This window comes from Macaca mulatta, chromosome 12 (assembly GCF_049350105.2).
Source record: "Macaca mulatta isolate MMU2019108-1 chromosome 12, T2T-MMU8v2.0, whole genome shotgun sequence".
Classification (NCBI taxonomy): Eukaryota; Metazoa; Chordata; class Mammalia; order Primates; family Cercopithecidae; genus Macaca; species Macaca mulatta.
Window position 1 is genome coordinate 15033842 of NC_133417.1, and position 10004 is coordinate 15043845.

At 34.3% G+C, this 10004-nt stretch overlaps 1 non-coding gene across 1 annotated transcript; it reads right to left on the reverse strand.

Moving 5' to 3' along the window:
• Positions 1–8083: 8083 nt before the first annotated feature.
• Positions 8084–8242, reverse strand: LOC114671621 (U1 spliceosomal RNA). The gene has a single exon (XR_003721656.2). It is a non-coding gene; the product is annotated as a U1 spliceosomal RNA (small nuclear RNA).
• Positions 8243–10004: the final 1762 nt, after the last annotated feature.

Consider the following 10004-nt stretch of genomic DNA (forward strand, 5'->3'; position numbering starts at 1 on the left):
TTTGCCCACTGCCATTCATGTAAGATGTGACTTGCTCCTCCTTGCCTTCCACCACGATTGTGAAGCCTCCCCAGCCACGTGGAACCATGAATCCCACTAAACCTCTTTCATTTGTAGCTTGCTTAGTCTTGGGTATGTCTTTATCGGCAGTGTGAAAATGGACTAATACATTTAGTTGCTTTTTATAATTAATTCTCTACATTAAGAGAGAATTTTTTTTATGTATTGCCACTGAATCACAGTCCCATTAGTTTAGAGGTCCGGGATTGGTCAGAGATTTTTTTTTAATGCCTAGAACACACACACAAGTCTCCTAGGCTTTACTGGGAGCCTTTGTGTACATCTTGGGGCACATGCCTTCAACACTCGACAAGGCCATTACAACTATGACTGAGCCTTCACTTCCTGCTCATGCAGAGACTGAAGGTTAACAAAAAGTGAGAACTCAGGGCCTTCTCAAGACTATCCTGAGAATGTTTACGGTTCTAGGTAGGCACATGGCTTTTTACATTCCAAGAAATATGTCAGAGCTTTCCAAAGCTCTTATATACATTTCCTTTCCTAGTCATTCTTCTCAAGCTTTCAGTTAGTCAATTGTTTGACCCAACTTTTATCTATACCTCAGGCAGCAGTGACTAAAACATTTGGATATAAATTTTTATAGAAAACACCTCCACTTAGGTAGTGATTTTGGCACTGCGGATTTCCAAATCAGATGAACTAAAAACCAGCCTGTCAATTTAGTCTTCCAGGAACTAAAGTTCAGGTGTGTGTAAGCCTTTGGTTGATTTCCAGACTTCCAAAAAAGTTGATTCTGATAATTTTCACCATTTTTTCTATTGCTGTTATGAAGGGGTAGAATTTCAGAGTCCCTTAGTCAGCCACTGTCACTATGACTCCACTATATGAATTTTACATAATTATTGTTCTTACCATTATTTTCCTTTTCCCCTATAACATATAAATCTCAGGAGAGATTTAAGATGAGATGCATTATCTTATTCATAACCATCCTATTGTAAACTTGTGGTAGTCTTCAAACTGACCCACACTCATCCCTTCATTTCTCAGATCTGTGACATAAATCTCATGTCATCCAATTTTCCAACAAAATGTTAAAAACAGTTTCAATTGGGACTCTGTTTTTTCCTATGAGTTAGTAGATAAAATTTCTTCCAAACTTGAAGAAAATCTAGTGACTCTTTGGCCATTGGCTTCTTCTTCAAATGCTTTGTTCAGGGCAGTTCGATGGTATAGTTCATCCAGATGAAAGTAAATAACATAGTCACTCACTTAGCACACTGACACTGTTTTTAACAAATATTTTTATTAAAGTGCCATGTACATATAGAAAAATACATTAACCCATGGGTGTTTATGCAAAGTAAACATACCTCTGTATAGCTAGCACTCAGATCAAGGAAAAAAAAAAAGATTATAAATATCACAGAAGAGCATTTGGTGACCCAGTAACCACTCCTAATCTCCATGCAAAGGTTGCCCCTTGACTGACTTCTAAAAATACATATTAGTTTTTTTTATTTTGGGACTTACGTTAGTGGTTTCATACAGTACTTGCTCTTTTCTGTCTGGCGTATTTTCTGCAAAACAACATTTGAGAGATGCATCCATGCTTTGAAGTTGTAGTTTGTTCTAATTGTTGTACAGCACTCCTTGTTTGGAAATGCCAGAATTTATTTCTCCACTCTGCTGATAATAAGCATTTGGTATTTTCACAGTTTGTTTCTGTTATGAATTAACTTTCTGTACGCTTTTTTTTTTTTTTTTTTTTTTTTTGAGACAGAGTCTCGCTTTGTACCCCAGGCTGGAGTGCAGTGGCACAATCTCGGCTCACTGCAAGCTCTGCCTCCTGGGGTCACACCATTCTCCTGCCTCAGCCTCCCAAGTACCTGGGACTACAGGTGCCCGCCACCACGCCCAGCTAATTTTTTTGTATTTTTAGTAGAGATGGGGTTTCACCGTGTTAGCCAAGATGGTCTCGATCTCCTGACTTCATGATCTGTCCGCCTCAGCCTCCCAAAGTGCTGGGCTTACAGGTGTGAGCCACCGCACCTGGCCTCTGTACTCATTCTTATACACGTGTTTTGATAAACATACGCACCACTTCATCTTAGACAAATATTCAGAAGTGGTGTTGCTTAGTCATAGGGAATATACATGAGTAGCCAGTTTTACAAAATGGTTTCACTAGGTTATTCTGCCATCAGCAATAGCTAAACATTTTTGTTGTATCATCAGTCTTTTTCTTTTAGGTATTTGTTGAGTTAATTTGCACTTTCCTAATGACCAGTGAAGCTGAGCATCCTCTTGTATATATATGAGTCATTTGGATGTCTTCTTTTGTCAAGTGCCTTTTCAAGACTTTTGTCCAGTTTTAAAATTGTTTTCTATTCTTTTCTTATTGATTTATAGGTTTTTATATATTCTGAAAGGACTTCTTTGTCCATTATATGTGTTGAAAAATATTTTTTTCGACTGTACTGCTTGCTTCTTTAATCTTTAAATAGTGTCTTTCGAAGAAAACAGGTTTTTTACCTTAACATAGTGGATTTTTAAAAATGTTTCCCTATTGTCAGAAAATTAGTATCCTATTTAAGAAATATTTTCCTACCTTACTGTTATAAAGGTAATGTATTTTAGAAGTTTTATATTTTAACTTTTAAATGTAGAGCTACAATAAAACAGTTGCTTTCCTGTAAAGTGTGAGGTGGAAACGAATGTTCATTCTTTAAATACATAATCAACTTATCCTGCATTATTTTTTGAAGTCTATCATTCTCCACTACTCTCTAGCACCACTTTTATCATTAAAATTAGTTTGCTTATGTGTGTGGCTCTGTTTCTGGATTCGCTATACTGTTTAATTAATGTGCTTGTCTATCTCTTCATTAATATACTGCATTTTAGATTTAGAATAAAACTTGATAACTGATGGTAACTTTTTCTTCTTTAAGATTGTCTTATATATTTTTGGTCAGGTATATTCCTGTATGAATTTTAGAATTAGCTTATTAATTTCCACCAAAACACCTGCAAGGATATTAATTAGGGTTCTTAATTCATAGATTAATTTAGGAAAAAATGACATATTTAAGTATTTAGTCCTTTAGTTCATGAACATGGTATATCCCTACACTTAGCAGATATTTTTTTCTCTCTGTAATGTCTTGTAGTTTGCTAGCACATGGATCTTAAATATCTTTGGTTTGATTTATTCTTAGAAAATAAATATTGATCAATGACTTGTAAATATCATTTTTTAAATAAAAATTCATTTTCTTTATACTGGTAATATGTAAAATATGTTATTGTTTGTTCTACATGGTCCTTATTCAATAAATGTTATAAATGTGCTCATAGCTTTTTATCATTCAACTCTAGATTCCTTTGGGTTTCTAACCTAAAATGATACAATATGTGAATATCTGATGTTTTACATGTTATATTCCAAATGTTATATTGCTTATTTAATTTTGTTTCTTTATTGCCCTGGCTAGGAACTCCAGTACAAAGTTGAAAATAGGTGGTGATAGTGAGCTTCCTACCTTTTTCCAGTGTCACTATTAAATAAAATGGTTTTGTTTGTTTGTTTGTTTGTTTGTTTTGGTGCCATCTAACAGATTGAAGAAGGTCTTTTTGCCTTTCTGGTTAGCTAAAATTTTTTTAACATTTAAAGTGTAAATTTTATCAAAAAATTTTCAATTTTTAAAATATTTGTGCAGTTTTGTCCTTAAGTGTATTAATTTGGTAAATTTTATTAATTGTAAAGGCTATACAATATTTTTCCCTGTAATAAATCAACTTGGATATAATGTATTAGCATATTATATAACTAAATTCAGTTTGCTATTGTATTGCCTAGGGTTTTTGCATTTGTGTTTAGGAGAAAGATTGGCCCTTAAATTTTCTTTCTTATAAAGTCCCTGTCAAATTTTGATAAGAAACTTAGACAGATTCATAAAAGGTATTAGAAAGTATTTTTATTTGTTAGTTCTCTGGAAGACTTTATGTTTAATTATTATTTTTCTTTAAAAAATAAAAATTTTATATTTTGATTTCACTGGTGAAGTCAACCTGGGCTGGAAATTATGGATTACATTACTTAAATAAATTTTGGATTATTAAAGCTTTTTATATTTTTTAGTGCAAATTTTATAAATTGCAATTTCAATGAATTTGTCCATTTCAATTAACGTTTTAAATCTATTAGTATTCATTCCTTTTATTATATTTTCTAATTATGTATGCAGGATATTGGTAATTTATGTTTTCTCAATTTTCTTTTTGATTAGTCCTTATAGTATTGTTCCAGTTGTACCAATTGTATCTGTTCACTATGTCATTGTCTATTTTTGTGCATCTTCTCTATATGTTTTTAAATATTTTTATATTTAATATTTTCTTCCTTTGACTTTCTTTTATTTTAATTTTCTGTTACTTTTTCCTGATATTTTGAACTGTATGTTAAATTATTACTTTTCAGACTGTGCTTCTCTAGCAGTGCTATAAATTTCCCTTTAAGCACAGCTTTTGTTGCATCACACATTTTAGAATTCAATTTAATTTCCATTGTGATATCTTCTTTTATTTATGACTTACTCAAATGTGTTTTTGCTTAATTTGCATAACTTTGAAAAAAATTTTAGATTTTGATTTATTATTTATTTCTACTTTAGCTCCACTATTGCAAATAACATAATCTGTGAGATTTCAACCCTTTAGAGCTTGTTTAAATTGCTTTATGCCTTGACATGTTCAATTATGGTTAATATTCTATAGGAATAAGAAAAAAATGTGCATTCTGCAGTTGTTCAAAGTATCTACAAATCCAAATTTGTCCACTTGTTCTACCAGGTAATGAGAAAGGTTATGTTAAGATTTCCTACTATGATTGTAGATATATCCATTTCTCTTTTTTACTTTGTGACTGCTTAATACTTTGAGACTTTGTTACTAGGTGCATGCAAATTTTGAATTTTTATATATTCCTGATAGACTGACAGTTTCATCATCATGGAGTATCATCTTTTTCTCTAGTGATAATTCATTTTATAAAGTCAATTTTGTCTGAGAGTAATATAGCTACACTAACTTTCTTTTGGTTAGTGTTTGCAGCCTGTATCTCTTTTCATGCTTTTATTGTCAACCTTTCTGTATTTTTACATTTGAGTTTCTTTAAAGTAGAATAAATTTCATTTTCTTAAAATTCACTCTGATAATCTTTGTCTTTTAATTAGAATACTTAGTCTGTTTACATTTGATGGAATTTCTGGTATATCCATGTTTATTTTTACAATTATACTAATTTTTTCTATTTATCCCACTGTTCTATATTTGATTTTTTTGTTTCTTGCCTTTTTTGAACGAATTATTTTTGTTATTATGTGTTTGCTTTATTTCCTTTTCTGTTCTAAACTCAACGTATTTTTTCAGTTGTTAAACTACAGAGTTCATATGTATAACTGAAAATAAAAGGTAGTTAAAATTAGTATTTCTACTCCTTCTAGGAAAGTGCAAGACTTTAAACATTTAAAGTATTGTAATTTTATTTATTCTCTTCATGCACCTCCTTTAGTGCTATTAATTGCATAATTTTAATTATTTGTATAGACAAAACTCCATAAAAATCTGATTTTTATTTTATGCAGTCAAGATTCATTTAGATTAATCCACATATTTACCCTCACCATTGCTCTTCATCTTTTCTTTTGTTGCTTGTTTTCATATGCTATCTTTTTTTTTTTTTTCTTTTGGTCTGAAGAATTTTATTTAGTGTGTTTCAGTAGATTTACCGATGCCAAGTTATCTCTAATGATGTTTGTTTTAAAATGTTTTGGTTTCACTTTCATTAGAAATAACTATTTTTCACGTGCATTAAATTCTACTTTATCAATTATTATTGTTAGTTATTAAGAAGCCATCATTACGGCCGTGCGCAGTGACTTACGCCTGTAATCCCAGCACTTTGGGAGGCTGAGGCGGGTGGATCACGAGTTCAGGAGACGGAGACCATCCTGGCTAACACGGTGAAACTTCGCCTCTACTAAAAATAGGCCGGGCGCGGTGGCTCAAGCCTGTAATCCCAGCACTTTGGGAGGCCGAGAGGGGCGGATCACGAGGTCAGGAGATCGAGACCATCCTGGCTAACACGGTGAAACCCCGTCTCTACTAAAAAATAATACAAAAAACTAGCCGGGCGAGGTGGCGGGCGCCTGTAGTCCCTGCTACTCGGGAGGCTGAGGCAGGAGAATGGCGTGAACCCGGGAGGCGGAGCTTGCAGTGAGCTGAGATCCGGCCACTGCACTCCAGCCTGGGCGACAGAGCGAGACTCCGTCTCAAAAAAAAAAAAAAAAAAAAAATTAGCCGGGCGTGGTGGCGGCGCCTGTAGTCCCAGCTACTCGTGAGGTTGAGGCAGGAGAATGGCGGGAACCCGGGAGGCGGAGCTTGCAGTGAGCCGAGACGGCGCCACCGCACTCCAGCTTGGGCGGCAGAGGGAGACTCCGTCTCAAAAAAAAAAAAAAAAGCGACCATTACATTGGTTTTTTATTTCATTTTATTTCTGAGAAGTGCCTCTCATTCTTATTGTTGCTTCCTTAAAGGTAAAGTGCCTTTTTTCTCCAGCTTAAGATTTTCTTTTTCTTCCTGAATTTCACTCAGTATTTTTCTCACTTGAGGTTTGCAGAAATTCTTGAATCTACAGGTTGGTATTTTTCTTTAGTTTTAGAAAGTGCTCGGCCATTTATACCTTCTTTTCTCCTCTCTCTTTTCTCCTTCTGAGACACAAGTTATACATGTTTCTTATCTATCTTGCACACTTCTCTCTCTCTTTCACCCTCCTATCTTTCTGTGCTTTATACTTTATACTGTATATGTTCTATTGAAATACTGTCTTCCTCTACAGATATGCCCACTCTTCTGTTTAAGCCATCTGTTTACTTATTAACTGTAGTTAGCGTATTTCTTAAGTGAAGGTTTTTTCTTTTTGATCTTTCTATAGATTTCAACTCTGTAGAAATTTTCAGTCCTGTCTTCTACTATTTTGAATATGTTAAGTTACTCTGTCTTCTAGCATCTCTTGGTAATCTTTCCTCATGGTATGCCTAGCAATTTTTTTCAGTCTATTTTTCTAAAGATAAGTACTCATTTCTAGTAGTTCCACAATACCATTCTCAATGTAAAACAAAACAATACTTCCTTAATGTAATGAAACATTGTTTAGTAAGTGCTGATAGACTGGCTGTTCTTTTGTATAAATAAATTATAAATGGAATATGAGTCTCCAGAGGAAGCTATCATTCCTTCAGAGAGGATATATTTGATCTCTGGGAGGCAGTTAGTTAGGGAATATTCTCCTTATTCCAATTATAGATTGAAGTGATTTAGGACTGGGTCTCAGTATTTGTGAAAGTTGTTTGTCTATTTTTGTTGTTGTTGTTGTTGTTTACTTTTACTCTTAGCAGTACGTACTCCCGGCAAGATCTCAACCTAAAGCCTGTAATGTTTACCTGAGCTTCTCCATGTTAGCAGCTCCTGAGCTCCAGTTCTTGACTGCTCAGACCTGTGCTATGCTGAAGCTTCTGCACATACTCTGATTTTATTGGCTTTTGATGGCTGGGTGATGCCATTCAAGGCAAAGAGAACAATATGAGAAAAACGAAGGAGGCAATAAAAGCATGGAACATTGTGTATGGTCAGCATACCAGAGAATTAGCAACAGATAAGGAAATTAATTTAGGTAGATTAAATTTCCAAAGTGTCTTGAATGCCACAATAAAAATTGGGGATTTATTTTATTGGAGGAAAGCCAAAGCTCTTACTGAAGTGGATTACTCTGGTTACTGTTTATAACTCTTCCTATGGGCTAGTGCCCTAGTACTTTTGGCCAAATTCTTTTCCCTTCCTTATAAAGGACTCAGTTAGTTCAGTTTGGGGTGAAGGCCATAGTGCTGTGAGGAAAATATCCTTTGGGATTTTGCCAAGATGGTAAGCAGATCCCCATGTTGGAAGGAGACTTTTTCCACATATATTCCTAAAGAGTTTCTGATTGATTCTTTCCTTTTTTTCTAGCGCGAACGCAGTCCCCAACTACAACAAATTATGCAGTCGAGTTTCCCACATTTGGGGAAATCGCAGAGGTCAGCACATCCGGAGTGCAATGGATAAACCTCGCCCTGGGACAACCACCTTCGTGATCATGGTATCTCCCCTGCCAGGTAAGTATGTGACTGATTCTTAAGGAGAAAAAAAGTAAACCAAAGAAAATCAGTATTTCATTTCTAAAGATTAAGATGTGAAGTCCGTGATCCCCTTCGTAATTCCACTCTTGCCTATGATAGATAGGTTTTCAAACACATCTACTTATAAAATGCAATCATTATTCAGTAATATGAAAATGAACAAAAGCTACACATTCTTAAATGCAGCAATTGTTATTTCCATGACTTAATTATTTTGCATTTACTGTTTCTTCAAGGTTAGAGATTTTCTTTTTATCCTACAGACATTAGCAAGTTGTTTTCTATTATATTGATTTGATTAGAATCCTCAAAAAGTCATTTTAGCCTACTGGAAAATCTTTAAATGTAGACAGATACAAATGAATTTTAATTGTTTCTGAGAATATGTATTTGAGTAAAAGAGATATTTTTAAATTCCTCCAATACATACTTGAATTGAGATTTTCATTCATTGACAGCAAAATACTTTGTTTCTCATCACATTAAAAACATATATCCTATTCATACTCTCCTTTAAAATGTTTTTTTAATGATTGGGTGGATTTCTCTATATCTTGGATGCTATAGAAGGCATTGAGACTCAAAACTGACCAGCTATTTTCCTTGGGCCAAAGTTAGGGGAATTGTGCCCTTTTATACTTCAATCCTGTAGCTTCTGGTGACAGGGATTATGAATTCTACCAACTTTTCTCTACCCTCAAACCTCCATGAGATTAACACAAAAAGTTTCTCTAAATACTAATATTTTCCATCCCTACCTTTTTGACCATGACAGTGATTAAATTACTGTCTTGGAAGGATTAATCCAGGAGCCATGAACAGAGGAAATGGGCAGGTCTATTGTAATGAAATGTAGTGAAATGGGAAAATCTATTGTAAGCATTTTGACATAGGCCTTTCAGAGACTGAAGTTTATGGATTAGAGCAAATGGGATGAATCAAAGACTTTCTAAAACAGCAGGCAGAACTCGTAGATTTTTATCCCTCAAAAGTTGATACAGCATAATCAGACATAAACTGCAGATGTCTCAGTATTAGGCACACATAGCATGAGCCTGATGGCCCATCTCCTCATTTCCAGTAACTAGTGCGAGCCTAGCACAGAGCAGGATGCACAATAATTGCTTGATTAATTAATTTACAAATAATTTAAAGTGAATGACCACATTGTCACAATTCTTTTAATTGGGAATTTCTAGTTTCAGGTTTAAGTGAAAATATTTACACAAAATCTTAAAACTCAGTCCTTTAGAAAAGCTATCAAAATGTTTTGCAATTTCTTTCAGAAATTAATGTAGACAGTATTGAATGTTGTGTAGCGATCATTGACAAAGTATGTCAGGACTTTTCTAGCTCCCTAAGACACTTGCTCAGAATACGGAAGTGCTCAATTCAACAAACCCTGTCTGTCTTTTGATAATGCCAATACCAGCTTTGCTAAGCCCTGTTCCATGAAGAATGAATTCAGAATGCAATAGTTGCTTGAGTCGAAAAATTCTTTCAGCAACTTTATCAGTAGAACAAATTTCTTAGGTCAGAATTTCCCAACAAACATTTGTTCATCGTGATATTATCTGAGGCAATAAGGAAACCAAATGTGTTCTGGGAATCTCTGTGAATTTTTGAAATCCTTACTTAAAGAATCATAAAGTTTCTTTTCCCCTCTACCTACCTCCAGCGAGCATTTAACAGTCTATTGTGCAACGGAAATTAGAGCACTGAACCCCTAACTCTCCCATTGTTTAC